This window comes from Triturus cristatus, chromosome 6 (assembly GCF_964204655.1).
Source record: "Triturus cristatus chromosome 6, aTriCri1.1, whole genome shotgun sequence".
In the NCBI taxonomy this organism is placed as follows: Eukaryota; Metazoa; Chordata; class Amphibia; order Caudata; family Salamandridae; genus Triturus; species Triturus cristatus.
Window position 1 is genome coordinate 1739325133 of NC_140589.1, and position 19809 is coordinate 1739344941.

The window sequence follows — 19809 nt, forward strand, 5'->3', positions numbered from 1 at the left end:
AGAGGGTGATCTGGGGAGTGGGGTGACGGATGCTGCACTGCATGCTCTACACCTTAAGCAGGCGGCCTATAGGGCCCTAGTCACGGAGGCAGCCAGGGGCCTTAGTAGAGAGCAACAGGGGCGACTGTATGATGTGGGCGATAAGGCTGGTAAATTGATTGCGTGGTTGGATAAAAAGGAGAGAGCGAGTCGGGTGGTCCCGCTGATTGAGAGGATGGATGGTGTACGAGCCAGAAGACATTGTCTCTTGCTTCGCGGACTATTTCCGCGAGGTGTATTCCCCGGTCTCTCCCTGCTCGGAGGCGGATTCCCATGCCCTGCTTCGGGATATCGCGCTGCCCTCCCTTTCGGTGGAGGACAGGGAGTCGTTGGATGCTGCTCCCACCTCGGACGAAATTGCCCTCGCCATACGCTCGGTCGCATCTGGCAAGGCCATGGGCCCGAACGGCATCCCTATCGAGTTGTATAAGCTGCGACCGGATGTACTGGCACCCCACCTCCGCGCGATGTTCCTGGCGGCCCACTCGCGGGGCTCCCTCCCGCCGGACCAGCGTCTGGCTACAATTGTGGTGATCCACAAGGAGGGGAGACCCCGAGACCGGGTTACATCCTATCGGCCTATCTCGCTCTTGAACGCGGAGCCCAAAATCCTCGCCAAGGTGCTTGCCAACCGGCTGGTCGGCGTGGTGGGCGATCTGGTCCACCAAGACCAGTCCGGCTTTATTCCCCATCGCAACACGGCCCTTAATCTGCGGTGCTTGCACGGGGTGCTCGCGCGTGTTCCGTTTGTGCGGGAGCCGGCCATCTTGGCATCCTTAGACGCCACCATGGCGTTTGATACGCTCGAATGGCCATACATTTGGGCGATGCTGGCGAAATTTGGATTTGGGCCGGGGTTCATCAGCTGGGTCAAATTGTTGTATTCGGGCCCATTGGCGCAGGTGGTAGTGAATGGACGAGTCTCAGCCCCATTCGCGCTGGGACGGGGCACGCGACAGGGTTGCCCCTTGTCGCCGCTCCTGTTTGCAATGGCCTTGGAACCCCTGGCGGAGTGGCTGCGGTGGCACCCTTCCATCCGTGGTCTCCGTTGGACCCCCGAGTATGAGGACCGCGTGTCCCTCTATGCTGACGATATCCTTTTGTACCTAGCCTCCCCGCGCAAATCACTGATTGTCCTGGTTGATGTCCTGCGCTCCTTTGGCCGTAATTCAGGCCTCGTCATCAACTGGGCTAAATCATGTGTCTATGTGCTTTCCGGGGAGGCTCCCGTTCTCCCGCGGGGCTGTCCGATCCAGATTGCCTCGCAGGGATTTCGGTACCTGGGTGTCTATATCACGCTGGACCCGGAGGCCCGCTATGAGCGGAACTTGCTTCCCCCCCCTCCAGCGCTTGAAGGAAGACGTCGTGCGCTGGCGGCGTCTGCCGCTTTCGCCGCTCGGCCGGGCGGCATTGTTTAAGATGATGTCGTTGCCGCGCTTCCTGTACGCTCTCCAGAATACTATGGACTTAGTCCCGGCGCGCTACTTCCGCGAGGTGGAGAGTCTACAGCGCCGCCTTTTCTGGGACGGGAGGCCGCGTATAGCCCTGGCGAAGTTGACGCTCCCGTGGTACGACGGGGGGATTTCCCTCCCGGACATTAAGCGGTATTACTGGGCCTCCCAGCTAGCTGCAATTAATCACGGCCTCTATGGGCCCGCTTTAAACCCGGCATTTGAAATGGACAAGATGCTCCTGCCCGGTGGCGATTACAATCGAGCGCTCTACTCTGGCGCGCCCGATCCCCGCTTGACGGGCCCCACGCGTGTCATGGTGCGAGTGTGGCACGCGGCCAATGCAGCTATGGGGTGGAAGGACCGTTTGACCCGGGCGTCACCGTTGTATGCGCCGCAGTGGTTGGGTTCCCTGTGGACCTCGAAGGGCTTCGAGAAGTGGGACACGATAGGCATCAGTAAAGTGGGGGATCTCTGGACGAGGGGGGGATTCAAAACATTCGAGACGCTGCAGACGGAGTTTCAACTGCAGGGCAGTGAATACTTTCGGTACTTGCAGGTCCGTCACGCACTGGGCTCCGTCCTCCCAGACGTCGCCTCCATCCCGGAGTCCTCCCCCCTGGAGGATAGAGTGCTAGACGGCCACGTTCCGGACAGCACGATCTCCCTCATTTACAAGAAATTGATCAATGACCGCTCGGGTTTGCTGACTGGCCTCCGCGAGGCTTGGGTTGCCGATGGGCTGGAGTTGGACGACGAGGACTGGATTTCCGCGGTGGCCTCTCCGAAGGAGGTGGCCATACCGGCTCGCCTTCGCTTCGTCCAGCTTAAGATACTCCACCGGGTTTACATGACGGGGCCAAGGCTTCTGCGTATGGGCTATACCGAGGATGGGTTGTGTAAGCGTGGGTGTGGTGCTTTGGCGACCTTTTTGCATATTCTGTGGGAATGCCCGAAGGTGGAGCGATTCTGGCGTGGTGTGCATGAGGTCCTGCGAGTGGTTACGCATGTCGCGCTGTTGCCTGAAGCGAGGAGATGCTTGCTGAATGTGTGGGAACCAAATGATTACTCGGTTCCGCAGACGCGATGGGTGACTCTGGGATATATGGTAGCTAAGCGTGACATCGCTCAGTTGTGGGGAGCCCAGAGGCCCCCGGCGGTGTCAGCCTGGACAGAACACATGGACTGGTGCATGTTCCGAGAAAAGGTGGTGTATGTGGCGAGGGGTAAGCCTGGGACGTGGGAGAAAGTATGGGGCCCCTGGAACGCCTACCGCGGGGGTATTTGCGAGCCACCATTGCTGCCTGCTGTCTCACCAGCTCCGTCCCCCTAGTTGACCCCCTCCCCCAGCCCCGGGCACAGGGTTCCCCCAGTCCTTGATCTGCTTCCCTTCCCCTCTTTAGATTCCTGTGGATGGTTGGGGTCCCCGATTTGAGGTGCACGTGCTGTTACTTTTGACTGCGGGTTGCCTTGCGGGTGTGGTTTTTTTGTGGTGTTGTGTTCGTATAAACTGAAACCGTATTGTGGGCTCAGTCATGTGGCCCACGTCCTTGATACCTCCTGATTTACTTCTCTGCTACGCCAAGTGCCTTTTTTGTACGTATGTCACATGCTCCTGTCATTCTAGCGGCCGGCCGGAAGGTTGTAGGCCCATACTTGTATATACTTGAAATTGCAATAAACGGTTTCAAAAAAAAAAAAAAGAAACAAAAGATCCTCCTTCAAACCTTGATAGTACAAGGCCATTCTTTTTTCTTCGGGCCAGGCAGTCTCGACCACCAGATGGTTAAATGTAGTCATATACGTGAACAAGTCTTTCTTGCCTGGCCGTAATTCTAACAGTTCCATGTCTGCGCTTAGAGTGGTAGCCGTGCGGTCGAACACCCTTTCGAATTCTTCTCGAAAAGCGTTCCAGTCGGTCAATAGCGGATCGTCGTTTCTAACCAGAGGAACCGCCCAATTTGCGGCGTCCCCGGTCTGGTACGATATCGCAAAAGCCACCCTAGAAAGATTAGTTGGGAACGACGACGGACGACATGAGAAGTGTAGCGTAATCTGGGTAAGGAACGTCTGGATTTTTAAGGGGTCGCCCGCATACCTCTCGGGGCTCGCCAAAGGAATGGGTGGAGGTACTGTAACCTGGATTTGGGGTGGACCGGCAACAGCGTCAAAAGGGTTCCTAGCCTGTCTATCCACCCTCTACCGTAATGCTGCTGTCTCAGTTCGCGACGCAACCAACTCTTGCTGTACCACAGCCAAGGCTTGTAGCACATCCTCAAGGGTTGCCATCTTTGGGAATAGCCTCGACCGGGAGGAGAAGATTTCGTGGGTTCGCGATTCTGACACGACCTCCCGATTCTCCTCAGGATCAGGGCGATGCTCAAAGGGGTCCACCTCCTGACATCCCCAAACTCTGATTCAAGATATCCAGAGTGTTGAGGCGATCAGGCGAGGGAAGGATAGGGTAGGGGCAGCGTGGGAAGGGATACCTGAAAAACAAAGTACAAGCAATTAATAACCTCTCACATGCTATCTACTCTCATATGGTCTCACTAGGTCTTCCTCAAACCTGCCAAGGCATCTCCCTGATGATAGTTCCTCAAACCGATACCAGTCGTCTCTCAGCGACTGCCGTGCGTATTTCTATACCAAAACCAGAAAGTACAACAGGTTACCACAGGGTCTCCTAAGGATTCATTCCCACAATAATACCACACTCCCTCGTTCACAAACGTACCAAAATCATAGCCCCCACTCTCATCATCCCGAAACTGAAGAATGAATGGAAGGTTCAAAGAAAGAAGGCGAGAGAACCCTTACAGTCAGGGCTCCTCTCCTAGTAAGTTGAGGAATCACTTATTTTCCGTAAAGGAGGTTCCCAATGTCTGCCATACTCCTAGAATGTCACGTACCCTAATAAAGTTGGGCCCGGCTCCACCTACTTGGCTGCCCGAGGGCCTATGACATCCAAACTCCCAAAAGAAAGTACGTGGCCGGCTCCACCCACATGGCTGCCAGATGGCCGTGAACACAATCCAACTAACACAAGAAACGATTCTAATTATACTGAGGCATAGACTCCTGCCACTGTCTGGGCCGCCGTGCAATCCCTCACGGTTTACCTGCCAATGTTTGCGGTTGTCCTTGCTTGCTGCGCGAGTAGCGGGTTCGCGGTGACTTACAACAATCACCGGCTTCTTCACCTCGCATGCGCCGTTCTGCAGTTCTCAGCGCAGATGAAACCTTGTACCGCTGCGCTTTCGTCGAAGCTCCGGCCGATCACTCACAGCCGAACCGGGAACGGATTATCTCTTCTCAAGGCTCTCCCCACAATGGAAGAGCGGAAAGCTGAACAGCCGCTCGAAGTCTTCGGCTGTTCCTGAGTTCCTGAATGGCGAACAACGTCCTGACGCGTTGTTCGTCTCTATAACGTCCGTCGCCCCTCCCCTCGTCTACGGTTGCTGGGACATGTAGTTCCACTGGGATTGTCCGCGCAACTACGTAGGCGCCCTGGCCCTCAAACCCTGACAAAACCATGCCAGTTGCACATGCGTAGACTATTGGATGTTTATGAGTTAACATTGTTAATAGAAGTACATTAGATTAAAAGGAGAGAAATAAACCCATAAGTAAAATGCATTTGTCAACAGGTCTGTCCTCCGCTTGACAATAAAATTAATCCTGCTTTGGTTCAGCTGCCGCATTTCTGCCAGTGACGGGGCCAAGTCGCTATCTGTACAATGTGCCTACTGTCTGGCTGTAAAGGCAGAATGCGCTGCCTCAATACCTCCATATAATAAATGAAGGCAGTAGTCCAAAGTAAGACTTTTCATCAATGCCAAGAGAGAAAGGAAAAGGTAATTGTAGCTTGGCTGATAATTGGAGCTAAATCAAGACTTGCAGAAATATGAACTGCACCCTTTTAGGAGACTCGGAATGGGGCCAGCAGTGCAGTCAATAGAGCCCCCAACTTCCATCATTTTCACACTTCTCTATTCAGGTTTTGTGTGGCTACTGGCAGTGACCAGATGTGAGAAAGTGGCTCTGTATATACTGTTCCCTAATAGGCACAGGGTGTACAGAGTCCACAGTCCCCCAGAGGCTGATAGAGGTCAAAGTTAGGTATGACCTTACTCTCAAAAGTGGTAGCTTGGTCGAGCAGTAAGGCAGTACCAGAGGACTGTGTAAAGCATTTATTGTACACACTCAGTCAGCAAATGGTTTCACACACTCAATAACTGAACTCTAGGCCAATGGTTTATATATATAAAATATATGCTTGTTTTATTTTTAGAACCACAAAGGGGGTAAAAATATACTTTCTCAGAATGAGAGGTTGAATATAAATACTTTTGTCTTAAGCAATACATTTGTGTAAACAGTCACAGTTGGTTGCAATAAACAATCCTATTTCCTAAACATAACAATGCATTGAGCTCAATGGTAAATTCAGGTTATTTGTAATAAATTACTTTTCAGATTACTTTTGGAATTCCAGGTCTGGCTCCTAGATCCAGCCTTGGGTCAGTATTCAGAATCAAGTGATGAAAGTCGACTTAATAACTGTAATGATTTTTAAATAATATTTAGCTATTTCAAAAGTTAGCACTTAGAAAATATTTCAAAGAAAACATTCAATGGATCTCTATGGCAAGAAATTCAAATTGCAGGTAGAGTACTTTATCGTTACTTTAGTAATCCAGGACTGGGTACCTAGACCCAGGACTGGGGTCCTTATCAAAAACAGGTAAGTAATTTCGTTTGCAGAAATGGTACGATTTTAAAAGAATATTTCAAATTTGCAATAATAGACACTTAGAAGAAATTTCACAGAAAAGCAGACAATGGTTTCCTATGGGAGAAAAATGAGTTAGAGGTAAGTATAGTTGTGAGCACTTTTCAGGGTCAGGGCTGGGCACCAAGATCCAGCACTGGGAGCTCACCTAGGAGCAGGTGAGTAAATTCGTTTTTGTCACTTGGCTGATTTTTGGTGAATTTTTGCAGTTTTGAAAAGTGCACACTTAGAAGATTTTTGAAGAAAAAGCCAGTCAATGTTACCCTATGAGGAAAATGAAGTTAGCGGTTTAAGGGTAAGTACTCGACTGGCAGAGTTGAAATTCCGGGCATAGACTCGGGGGTCCCCCAGTGTCAGGTAGGTACAGTTGGTTCACCCTCAGCGGTTTCAGGACGGCCGGGTGCAGAGAGAGGCCCAATGTTATCCTATGAGGGATAGGGGGGCCTTGGTTGGTGGCTGCTGTCTGGCAAGCCACGCGGCTGTGGGAGCTGGGCTCCTGGTCACTTACTCAGGGCAAGTGGGGAAGTAAGTTAGTGTAGAGAGTGCACTACCAGGGCCACTCGGGCGGCTGGGTGCAGGGTGCTTTTGAGCCTTCGGGCGCTCAATGGAAATCAATGGGAATGTTCCGGTTTGGAAAAAGGCTGCAGGCTCGGGGACGAGGATGTTTCCGGTGCCACCACCACTTCGAGGGGTAAGTTGGGTAGTTGTAGGTTAGGTGGGTACCCCGGGATTGGGCACAGGGGGCCGCAGGGCGCCGGGTGCAGGGGTGCCTTTTGACGTCGGGAATCTTACCCTCTGGTTGATCGCGGTTGCGGTGGCACTCGGTTCTGAGGCTGCAGGCTTCGTCCGGGATGTCGAGGGGGGTCCTTGGGTGCCGGACTCGGGGTCGCAGTCGCCGTGGGGTCGTCCTCAGGGTCTTTGTCCATTCCGGCACTGGCCAGGCTTGGCTGGTGCAGAGTGTGTTTGGTCCGCGGTTCCGGGCTGCTGCCAGGGGTTAAGAATGGGTTTCTTGAGTAGAGCCTCTACTCATGGGAGTCCCAGGGGCTTAGAGCCAAAGGGTAGCCAGGTCCTCCGGGGTTGGTGAGGTTGCTGGCCACGGGAGATGCCGCGCTGGTGCAGGTTCGAGAGTCGACAGGCCGGTAGGGCTGGGGCCAAAGCAGTTGGTGTCTTCTCTTTTTAGCAGTTGCAGGGCAGGTCCTGTTCTTCTTGCTCTTCTTGTAGTTTTCTATCTGGAATCTGAGGAAGGAAGGTTCAGGGTGCCCCTAAATACTAGATTTAGGGGCGTTACAGGTAGGTGAAGGCCAGGGACCAATGGGTCCTTGTCCTGGGGTGGGTACACCCCCTATCCTGCCTCTCTCTTGTGGGAGGGGGGCAGTAGCCTAATCCTGATAGGGTAGGGTCTCCCAACTTCAAGATGGCGAGAGCCCGGAGTGGTGCTTCACCTCGCCTCCCCCACCTGAGGGGTGGGGTGGGCAGGCTGGCACATCCCCTGTCCTTGTATGGGGTTTCCGGCCAAGCTTCCCGCCAGAGTGGGGGGTTGCAGTGGCCTGGGGAAACTCCAAATGGCGGCCTGCCTTTGAAGCTTCCCTTCGCTCATCCTGGGGGAGGAGATTTCTCACCTCACCCAGGATGTGCATTTTTGCAGGCCCGGGAGAGCAGGGGCTCTCCCACCCAGGGGTCCAGCAACGTGTCTGCTGTGTGGCAGCCTGGGCAGCCTCAGAGCAGACGTGGATTGTAAGTTAGCTGTAAGGGGGCATCTCTAAGATGCCCTCTGGGGTGCTTAGTACATTAAATCCTACACTGGCATCAGTGTGGGTTCAATGTGCTGAGAAGTTTGATACCAAACTTCCCAGGCTTCAGTGTTGCCAATTTGGTGCTGTGGAGCTCGTGTTTGACAAGCTCCCAGCACCATGTACTCTTCAATGACAGCACTGCACTTACAGTGCCCAGGAATGGACCCGGGTACTGTAGGGGCACAGGGCTCCTGCTCCTGTGCCCACACCATAGGCGTAATGCACCCAGCTAGAGGGGTGGCTGACATATGCCTTGGCAGTGTAGGTGATGGGCATGGTATACAGGGATGTGTGCCATGTTGACACTTTGTTTTTGTCCTGCTCCCAGACACTCAGCCTGCAAGGGCAGTGTGTGTGTAAGGGTACAGGGCCTCTGAGGGTGGCACAATGAGTGCTGCAGCCCTTAGAGGCCTTCCCTGGCCACAAGGCCCTGGGTACCTAGGGTACCATTTACTAGGGGCTGACATGTGGCTAGGGTTTGCCAATTGGGATTTGTGTGGTTTAAGGAAGGAACATAGGCCCTGGGCACCTGATTGGCAGGAACCCAGGGTACACTCAATCGAAGTACATTCAGAAATTTAGCATAAAGTGGGGGCATACCATGCAAGAAAGATGGCACTTTCTCACACAACCCCCCCCCCCCCCCCCCCAAACGAAAGGTGATGAGACTAACCTTGTCCTATGGAGTCTTCATTGTCCAAGTGGAAGAACCTGGAAAGTCCATCTGCATTGGCATGGGCAGTCCCTGGTCTGTGTTCCACTTCAAAGTCCATTCCCTGTAGGGAGATGGACCACCTCAGTAGTTTTGGATTTTCCCCTTTCATCTGCATTAGCCATCTGAGAGGTCTGTGGTCAGTTTGAACTAGGAAGTGAGTGCCAAACAAGTATGGCCTCAGCTTCTTCAGGGACCAAACCACAGCAAAGGCCTCCCTCTCAATGGCACTCCAACGCTGCTCTCTAGGGAGTAGCCTTCTGCTTATAAAAGCAACAGGTTGGTCTTGGCCTTCATCATTGGTCTGGGATAGGACCGCTCCTATCCCTAGCTCAGAGGCATCAGTCTGCACTATGAACTGCTTGGCATAATCTGGAGCTTTTAGAATTGGTGCTGAGCACATTGCTTCTTTTAGGGTGTCAAAAGCCTTTTGACAACTAACTGTCCAGTTAACTTTCTTGGGCATCTTCTTGGAGGTGAGTTCTGTGAGGGGGGTCACAATGGACCCATACCCCTTCACAAACCTCCTGTAGTACCCAGTCAAGCCAAGGAATGCCCTGACTTGGGTCTGGGTTGTTGGAGCTATCCAGTCCATGATGGCCTGGATTTTGGGTTGTAAGGGCTGTACCTGGCCTCCACCTACAAGGTGGCCCAAGTACACCACAGTGCCCTGCCCTATCTGGCATTTGGATGCCTTGATAGTGAGACCTGCACTTTGCAGAGCCTCTAAAACCTTCCCAAGGTGGATCAGGTGATCCTGCCAGGTGGAGCTAAAGACAGCAATATCATCAAGATAAGCTGCACTAAAGGACTCCAACCCAGCCAGGACATGGTTCACCAACCTCTGGAAGGTGGCAGGGGCATTCTTTAACCCAAAGGGCATCACAGTAAACTGATAATGCCCATCAGGGGTGGAGAATGCTGTCTTTTCTTTTGCTCCTGGGGCCATGCCAATCTGCCAGTACCCTGCAGTTAAGTCAAAGGTACTGAGAAATTTGGCAGCCCCCAATTTGTCTATCAGTTCATCTGCTCTTGGGATAGGGTGAGCATCTGTCTTGGTGACAGAGTTGAGCCCTCTATAGTCCACACAGAACCTCATCTCTCTCTTTTCACCCTGTTGATGAGGTTTGGGGACCAGAACCACTGGGCTAGCCCAGGGGCTCTCTGAATGCTCAATGACCCCTAACTCCAGCATCTTGCTGACCTCAGCTTTGATGCTTTCCTTGACTTGATCTGACTGTCGATAGATTTTGTTCTTGACAGGTGCACTGTCACCAGTGTCCACATCATGGGTACACCAGCTTGTCAGACCAGGGGTCAGGGAAAAGAGGCTAGCATATTGTTGCAAGACTTGCTTGCAGTCAGTCTGCTGTTGGGCAGAGAGGGTGTCTGAAAAAATCACACCATCTACTGACCCATCTTTGGGGCTGTAGGATAGGAGGTCAGGGAGTGGCTCACTCTCTGCTTCCTGTTCTTCATCAGTCACCATCAGCATGGTGATGTCAGCCCTATCATTGTAGAGTTTAAGGCGGTTCACATGGATGACCCTTTTGGGTGTCCTGCTAGTGCCCAGGTCAACTAGATAGGTGACCTCACTCTTTCTCTCTAGGATAGGGTAAGGGCCACTCCATTTGTCTTTGAGGGCCCTTGGTGCCACTGGCTCCAAAACCCACACCTGTTGCCCTGGTTGAAATTCAACCAGTGCAGCTTTTTGGTCATACCAGTGCTTCTGGAGCTCCTGGCTGGCCTCAAGGTTCTTGGATGCCTTTTCCATATACTCAGCCATTCTGGACCTTAGGCCAAGCACATAGTCCACTATGTCCTGTTTGGGTTCTTGAAGAGGCCTCTCCCAGCCCTCCTTTACAAGACACAGTGGTCCCCTTACAGGATGACCAAACAGAAGTTCAAAGGGTGAGAAACCTACTCCCTTCTGTGGCACTTCCCTGTAAGCGAAAAGCAAGCATGGTAACAGGACATCCCATCTCCTTTTGAGTTTCTCAGGGAGTCCCATGATCATACCTTTCAATGTCTTGTTGAACCTCTCAACAAGGCCATTGGTTTGTGGGTGGTAGGGTGTATTAAACTTGTACTGCACTCCACACTCTTTCCACATGTGTGTTAGGTAAGCAGACATGAAGTTGGAACCTCTGTCTGAAACCACCTCCTTAGGAAAACCCACCCTGGTGAAGACACCCAGGAGGGCCTTGGCTACTGCAGGAGCTGTAGTAGTCCTAAGTGGAATTGCTTCAGGGTACCTAGTAGCATGATCCACTACTACTAGAATGAATTTGTTCCCTGAGGCTGTGGGAGGTTCAAGTGGACCCCCAATGTCCACACCTACCCTTTCAAAGGGGACCCCCACCACTGGTAGTGGAATGAGGGGGGCCTTTGGGTGGCCACCTGTCTTGCCACTGGCCTGACAGGTAACACAGGAGCTGACAAACTCCTTCACCTTTTGGTGCATCTGGGGCCAGTAAAAGTGACTCACTAACCTTTCCCAAGTTTTGGATTGCCCCAGATGTCCAGCTAGGGGGATGTCATGAGCCAAAGTGAGGAGGAACTCCCTGTACTTCTGTGGCACTACCACCCTCCTGGTGGCTCCAGGAGTGGGGTCTCTTGCCTCAGCATACAGTAATCCCTCTTCCCAATAAGCTCTGTGGGTACCACTGACATCTCCCCTGGCTTCTGAAGCAGCTTGTTGTCTCCGGCTTTCAAGAGTGGGACAGTCTCGCTGACCCTGGCACAGCTCTTCCCTAGAGGGTCCCCCTGGGCCCAAGAGTTCAACCTGGTAAGGGTCAAGCTCCATGGACTCAGTTCCCTCAGGGGTATCTACATCCTCTCCAGGGGGAGAGGGGTTCTGAGTGTTTGGCTGTACAGAAGCTGGTCCCCCAGTCTTCTTGCCCTTCCTCTTGGTTGGTGGGGCCATTATTCCAGGCTCCAAACCTAATTTTTCACCCTTCCTCTTGCTCTGTGCTCTGGTTTGCACACACACCAATTCAGGGATGCCCAGCATGGCTGCATGGGCCTTTAACTCAACCTCAGCCCAGGCTGAGGTTTCCAGATCATTTCCAAGCAGACATGCAGCTGGCAACTTTGGAGAGACCACTACCTGTTTCAGGCCAGTAACCCCCCCCCCCAGCCTAATGTTACCATGGCCATGGGATGACTAGTGGTGACACTGTCAGCGTTGGTGACTGGGTAAGACTTCCCAATCAAGTATTGCTCAGGGGAAACCAGTGTGTCTTTCACCATAGTGACACTGGCACCTGTATTCCTCAGAGCTTCTACCCTAGTTCCATTCACCCAGGGGTACTGTAAGTATTTCTTTAAGTTGGGGGGCCACACAGCCACAGTGGCAAACTCCACTTCTCCCAAGGAGACTAAACGTGCTTCAGTGTGTTCCCAGATTTGCTCAGGGTACACCTCTGATCCCATTTGTATACTTGCTGTCCCAGGAGTAGCTGTACTGGGTGCCTTGGGGGCTTTGTTTTGGGGGCAAGTTACAGTTAGGTGTCCCTGCTTTTTACAGGTATTACACCAGGCCTTTAAGGGATCAAAGTTCTTCCCCCTATGTGGTTGGGGCACATAGGGAGTAGTTTGGGTCCCACCCACCTGAACAGGTTTTTGGGGCCCTTTGGAAGACTCAGACTTTTTATCTTGGGGATTCTCACCACCTTTCCCCTGGGGAGGTTTTGTGACCACTATCTTTTGGTCACCCCCAGTGGTTGTCTTGGTCACCCTAGTCTTGACCCATTGGTCTGCCTTCTTTCCCAATTCTTGGGGAGAAATTAGACCTAGGTCTACCAAATGCTGATGCAACTTTTCATTTGTGCAGTTACTCAAAATATGTTCCTTCATGAATAAATTGTACAATCCAGTAAAATCCTGCACACCATGTCCAGCTAACCAACCATCCAGTGTCTTCACTGAGAAATCTACAAAATCAATCCAGGACTGGGTCTGGGTTTTGTGAGCCCCCCTGAATCTAATTCTATACTCCTCAGTGGTGAATCCAAATCCCTCAATCAGAGCTTTCTTCATGAGGTCATAGGATCCTGCTTCTGGCCCAGAGAGAGTCAGAAGCCTGTCCCTGCAGTTACCAGAGAATAGTTCCCACAGGAGTGCCCCCCAGAGAGGTTTCTTTACTTTCCTGATATCACAAGCCCTCTCAAAGGCTGTGAACCATTTGGTGATATCATCACCTTCCTCAAATTTAGGGACAATCCCTTTGGGGATTTTAGGGTCAGAAGTTTCCTCCCTATCCTTGTTTTTATTATTGCTGCCACCATTGATGGGTGCTAAACCCATCTCTCTCCTTTCCTTTTCTAGGGCCAGGAGTCTGGACTCTAGATCTATTCTTCTGGCCAGCCTTTCAAGGCTGTCCTCTTCACTGGGGGGTCCCCCAGTGTTGTCTCTGGGACCAGAGCCACCTGTGTGGTCTCTAGGTGCCCAGATGCTATGTCTTGAGTTGGAGGGTATGGGTGCCATCTCCTCCCTAGGGAATAGTATGGGGAGGTTGTTGTCCACCTCCCCTGTTTCCCTTTCCTCATCTGACTGGCCATCACCATGTTCAGATGGGTGGTCTTTAGCATACTCAGCCAGGAGCTCCTGGAGCCCTTGTTTGGTTGGATGCAGACCCATTTGTAAATTTTTGAGTTTACATAAGGACCTCAATTCCTTGAAAGACAAGTGTAAGTAAGGTGTGAGGTCGAGCTCCTCCACCAGGTCCAGGTCATTATTATCACTAATAGCAGGGTTTGTTTGAGACATTCTAACGACAGTTCTAGCCCTCTACCCTGACTATAGTGACTTTTATTTTTCTAAAATTCTAATGGGACTTAAGCAAGGCCCTAGCAAGACTTTTAGTAATTTTGGAAAAACCAATCGGAATTCTAAAGGCAATTTTTAAGAGTTCTGTCGTGTGATCAGATGGTAACCAAGTAGTCCAACAAATGCAAGTTTGTATCCCACCGCTGATCCACCAATGAGAGAAAGTGGCTCTGTATATACTGTTCCCAAATAGGTACAGGGTGTACAGCGTCCACAGTCCCCAGAGGCTTGGCAGAGGCTAAAGTTAGATATAACCTTACTCTCTAAAGTGGTAGCTTGGTCGAGCAGTAAGGCAGTACCAGAGGACAGTGTAAAGCATTTATTGTACACACTGTCAGCAAATGGTTTCACACACTCAATAACTGAACTCTAGGCCAATGGTTTATATATATAAAATATATGCTTGTTTTATTTTTAGAACCACAAAGGGGGTAAAAATATACTTTCTCAGAATGAGAGGTTGAATATAAATACTTTTGTCTTAAGCAATACATTTGTGTAAACAGTCACAGTTGGTTGCAATAAACAATCCTATTTCCTAAACATAACAATGCATTGAGCTCAATGGTAAATTCAGGTTATTTGTAATAAATTACTTTTCAGATTACTTTTGGAATTCCAGGTCTGGCTCCTAGATCCAGCCTTGGGTCAGTATTCAGAATCAAGTGATGAAAGTCGACTTAATAACTGTAATGATTTTTAAATAATATTTAGCTATTTCAAAAGTTAGCACTTAGAAAATATTTCAAAGAAAACATTCAATGGATCTCTATGGCAAGAAATTCAAATTGCAGGTAGAGTACTTTATCGTTACTTTAGTAATCCAGGACTGGGTACCTAGACCCAGGACTGGGGTCCTTATCAAAAACAGGTAAGTAATTTCGTTTGCAGAAATGGTACGATTTTAAAAGAATATTTCAAATTTGCAATAATAGACACTTAGAAGAAATTTCACAGAAAAGCAGACAATGGTTTCCTATGGGAGAAAAATGAGTTAGAGGTAAGTATAGTTGTGAGCACTTTTCAGGGTCAGGGCTGGGCACCAAGATCCAGCACTGGGAGCTCACCTAGGAGCAGGTGAGTAAATTCGTTTTTGTCACTTGGCTGATTTTTGGTGAATTTTTGCAGTTTTGAAAAGTTCACACTTAGAAGATTTTTGAAGAAAAAGCCAGTCAATGTTACCCTATGAGGAAAATGAAGTTAGCGGTTTAAGGGTAAGTACTCGACTGGCAGAGTTGAAATTCCGGGCATAGACTCGGGGGTCCCCCAGTGTCAGGTAGGTACAGTTGGTTCACCCTCAGCGGTTTCAGGACGGCCGGGTGCAGAGAGAGGCCCAATGTTATCCTATGAGGGATAGGGGGGCCTTGGTTGGTGGCTGCTGTCTGGCAACCCACGCGGCTGTGGGAGCTGGGCTCCTGGTCACTTACTCAGGGCAAGTGGGGAAGTAAGTTAGTGTAGAGAGTGCACTACCAGGGCCACTCGGGCGGCTGGGTGCAGGGTGCTTTTGAGCCTTCGGGCGCTCAATGGAAATCAATGGGAATGTTCCGGTTTGGAAAAAGGCTGCAGGCTCGGGGACGAGGATGTTTCCGGTGCCACCACCACTTCGAGGGGTAAGTTGGGTAGTTGTAGGTTAGGTGGGTACCCCGGGATTGGGCACAGGGGGCCGCAGGGCGCCAGGTGCAGGGGTGCCTTTTGACGTTGGGAATCTTACCCTCTGGTTGATCGCGGTTGGGGTGGCACTCGGTTCTGAGGCTGCAGGCTTCGTCCGGGATGTCGAGGGGGGTTCTTGGGTGCCGGACTCGGGGTCACAGTCGCCGTGGGGTCGTCCTCAGGGTCTTTGTCCACTCCGGCACTGGCCAGGCTTGGCTGGTGCAGAGTGTGTTGGGTCCGCGGTTCCGGGCTGCTGCCAGGGGTTAAGAATAGGTTTCTTGAGTAGAGCCTCTACTCATGGGAGTCCCAGGGGCTTAGAGCCAAAGGGCAGCCAGGTCCTCCGGGGTTGGTGAGGTTGCTGGCCACTGGAGATGCCGCGCTGGTGCAGGTTCGAGAGTCGACAGGCCGGTAGGGCTGGGGCCAAAGCAGTTGGTGTCTTCTTCTCTTTTTAGCAGTTGCAGGGCAGGTCCTTGTTCTTCTTGCTCTTCTTGTAGTTTTCTATCTGGAATCTGAGGAAGGAAGGTTCAGGGTGCCCCTAAATACTAGATTTAGGGGCGTTACAGGTAGGTGAAGGCCAGGGACCAATGGGTCCTTGTCCTGGGGTGGGTACACCCCCTATCCTGCCTCTCTCCTGTGGGAGGGGGGCAGTAGCCTAATCCTGATAGGGTAGGGCCTCCCATCTTCAAGATGGCGAGAGCCCGGAGACGTGCTTCACCTCGCCTCCCCCACCTGAGGGGTGGGGTGGGCAGGCTGGCACATCCCCTGTCCTTGTATGGGGTTTCCAGCCAAGCTTCCCGCCAGAGTGGGTGGTTGCAGTGGCCTGGGGAAACTCCAAATGGCGGCCTGCCTTTGAAGCTTCCCTTTGCTCATCCTGGGGGAGGAGATTTCTCACCACCCAGGATGTGCATTGTTGCAGGCACGGGAGAGCAGGGGCTCTCCCACCCAGGGGTCCAGCAACGTGTCTGCTGTGTGGCAGCCTGGGCAGCCTCAGAGCAGACGTGGATTGTAAGTTAGCTGTAAGGGGGCATCTCTAAGATGCCCTCTGGGGTGCTTAGTACATTAAATCCTACACTGGCATCAGTGTGGGTTCAATGTGCTGAGAAGTTTGATACCAAACTTCCCAGGCTTCAGTGTTGCCAATTTGGTGCTGTGGAGCTCGTGTTTGACAAGCTCCCAGCACCATGTACTCTTCAATGACCGCACTGCACTTACAGTGCCCAGGAATGGGCCCGGGTACTGTAGGGGCACAGGGCTCCTGCGCCCACACCATAGGCGTAATGCACCCAGCTAGAGGGGTGGCTGACATATGCCTTGGCAGTGTAGGTGATGGGCATGGTACACAGGGATGTGTGCCATGTCGACTTTGTTTTTGTCCTGCTCCCAGACACTCAGCCTGCAAGGGCAGTGTGTGTGTAAGGGTACAGGGCCTCTGAGGGTGGCACAATGAGTGCTGCAGCCCTTAGAGACCTTCCCTGGCCACAAGGCCCTGGGTACCTAGGGTACCATTTACTAGGGGCTGACATGTGGCTAGGGTTTGCCAATTTGGATTTGTGTGGTTTAAGGAAAGAACATAGGCCCTGGGCACCTGATTGGCAGGAACCCAGGGTACACTCAATCGAAGTACATTCAGCAATTTAGCAAAAAGTGGGGGCATACCATGCAAGAAAGATGGCACTTTCTCACACCAGATTAAACACCAAAATGTGCAGTTATATGTACACTACAAAGGCTCCACACCCATCCCAATTCACACCTCTGCTTCCCAGCCACATATTTATTTATTGTATTTATTTGAAAAGTTTTATATAGCGCTGGCAAGACCCGGAGGTATCCGAGCGCTTTACATGAGGATAGTTACAAGTTGCTGGAGCGTAGTTAAATGCGTTAAAAACACATATAAAGCCTTAATGATAAAAGCATCAAAGTAAGAGTGAATGATAAAATGATCTCTTTATCCAACTCTTGAGAGTTTGTTTGCGTTCTCACATTGTCACTGTTTTGGTTATCTTCCTACTTTTTCTTGCCACAATGTTGCTAGCGCCAAGACACCCCCCCCCTGGTATTTGAGCGTTTAATAAAACTATCTAACATAACCTTAAACTATCGAACATATCTCCTTCCTCCCTTTGCCACATTGCGCTCTCTCGACCTGGGTGAAAGACTGATCATGAAAAGTAAGTCCCTGTTCCCCAAAACGAGTGCTGATTCCCACCTTCTGCAATCACTGGCACAAACTAAGCACTGCCTGGTGCACACAATGTACAACTGGAAAGATATTAATAAATAAAGTAGTATCTCCATCGTGAAAGTTTAAGTTTCAACAGGATTTCTTATGATATGCTTCATGCAAGGAAGAGTTGTTTGTTCCTTTGCCAGATATCTTCAAAGAAATGCCCTGATATTTCAATTCGGGACTGGTGATTGAAGATGCATGCGAGCGCTTTCGATCAAATGCAACTGTGGACCATATTGCCTAATAGAATCCGAATGATTTTTGTCTGGCTGCGGTCTTTATATTTAGTCTTCACTATCATCCAAAGGTAGAATGTTATGTCGTAGTCATCAATTTTTCATCGTAATACTATACAATGAAATCTATGCAGGATGGTCAGATGTTCATGCCTCATGTCCCCGTTAGTTGGGTTTACTAGAAGACTCCATTTCACCAAGGACACAAAGGTCTAGTCCTTGGTTTGCTCTTACTCACCACTGTCATTTTGCAGTTTAGTCCAAATGATTTCATTGATCGGAATCAGAACTGCAACTACCAGAGCGCAGTTGGTTGTGTGAAAGAAAACTCAACACCTGGCATAGTGCATAGAAGTCTTTTTAGATGGAAGCCTTTAAATGCAAAAAGAGACAGCAAGCTAGCGGAGGCTCCTCCGCAATGGTGGAGGAGCAATGCCCCACTGGCTCAGAGCCAGCAGCTGAAAAATAAAACTATATTTTATTATTATTTTATATTTCAGCAGCTGGCTCAGCCAGCGTGTGTAGGGAGGGGTGGGGCCGTCCATGGAAGGGTGGAGGAGTGGCGTACATGTGCACTTTGAAGTGAGCATGTGTGTTTGGCCGGCCGTCTTAGGCCAGCCAAACAGAAATGGGCAGTTAGCTTTCTCCAACTCGACTGTATTGCACAACCAGGTTACAGAAACCGCACAGACTCCCTGTGCCTGAGCGAGAGTTAAACCAGCCTCACTTAGGCCAATCCCGCGCAGTTCTCGTAGCCTGAGAGCAACGCGGGGATTGCACAGGGAGTCTGTGTCCCAGTGTCTGCTGGGACCAGGAAGAAGAGGAACTCTGAGGCAACCAGCAGCTTTAGGTAAGTTTTTATTATTAATTCTGTGTTCTCCCCCCCCCCCGCGCTTCCCCCCCCCCCCCCCCCCCCACGCTCCCTCTCCCGCACTCCCTTGTGTCAGCTGCTACTGCAGCAAGCATGCAAAATAAACAAAGCAAATGCTGTTTCAGTGGATCAGAGCTCCGCCCCTGATCAACTGGAGCATGTAATGCTAATATCCATACATTTTTGGTGCTGCATTTATACATTTTTTTCAATGCAATTGAATGGAAGCAAACGCACGTGATGGAAATGAAACTTGTACATAGGCACGAACAACCAGGTACCAGGTTCTTCTTGCAGGAAGAATGTGAAAAGACATTGGTGAACTGAAACACCTAACACTAACAAGCGAATTCTTACAATTTTCTAAAATCCTCGCTTTGTTGCGCCTGCTTCAGAAAAAGGCTACACTTTGCTAGAATGGTTCAGCAGAAATGAGCAGTGTACAACGTGGAATGACAAACAAGCATTCATTTAAAATTTGTTGAAGTGTGTAATGATACGAAGGTGTTGGTGGTCTTCAAACAAGTAGGATACCAAATTCACAAATGATGAATAAAATATAACAGGGGATGTTAGGGAATACAAGACATTTGCATTCTCATAGTAAATATATATGCATTAAGTCACATATGCTGGTATTTATAAAAGAACAGGAAAACAAATATCTGATATGTAGCAGTGTCAACGATTGTTTCAAAGCTCAATGGCGCATTAGTACTACGCTTCAATTTACGATGATATGCGTATATATATATATATATATATATATATGAGTGGTGGTAGTCATGTATAGGTGCATTTGATGGTTGCAACCTGCCCCCCGATCGGAGACGACAGCATGTACTAGTTATAGTTGCTAGTGATAAGTTATAAGTGTACAAATGCCTCTACACCATGGACACATAATATGTTAGAATCAGTGAGCGAGTAAAATGGTGATTCGTGTCCATAGTGGTAAAAACGGAAAATGTTGGTATTGATGCAGTATGCATTGTCACTTAAAATGTATGTAACAATAAAAGGAAAAAGCTAATAAAGATATTTAAAAAAATAAATAAATAATTAAGTCACATATGCTGGTGAAATCACTTTCTCAGATGATAAATGAAAGCTGCAGAAGAGAGCTTGGCACCAGTTGCACAGCGTCATCTGGGATCCTTGTTTTTTCCGCTTCTAGGCACTAGATGAAGGCTAATTCT

At 50.3% G+C, this 19809-nt stretch overlaps 1 protein-coding gene across 1 annotated transcript in view; it reads left to right on the forward strand.

Annotated features, from left to right (window-relative positions):
* The window catches only part of LOC146821903 (calpain-2 catalytic subunit-like), a 221126-nt gene that overhangs the window by 145835 nt on the left and 55482 nt on the right, over nt 1-19809 (forward strand). The gene's annotated exons all lie outside the window — the stretch shown is intronic.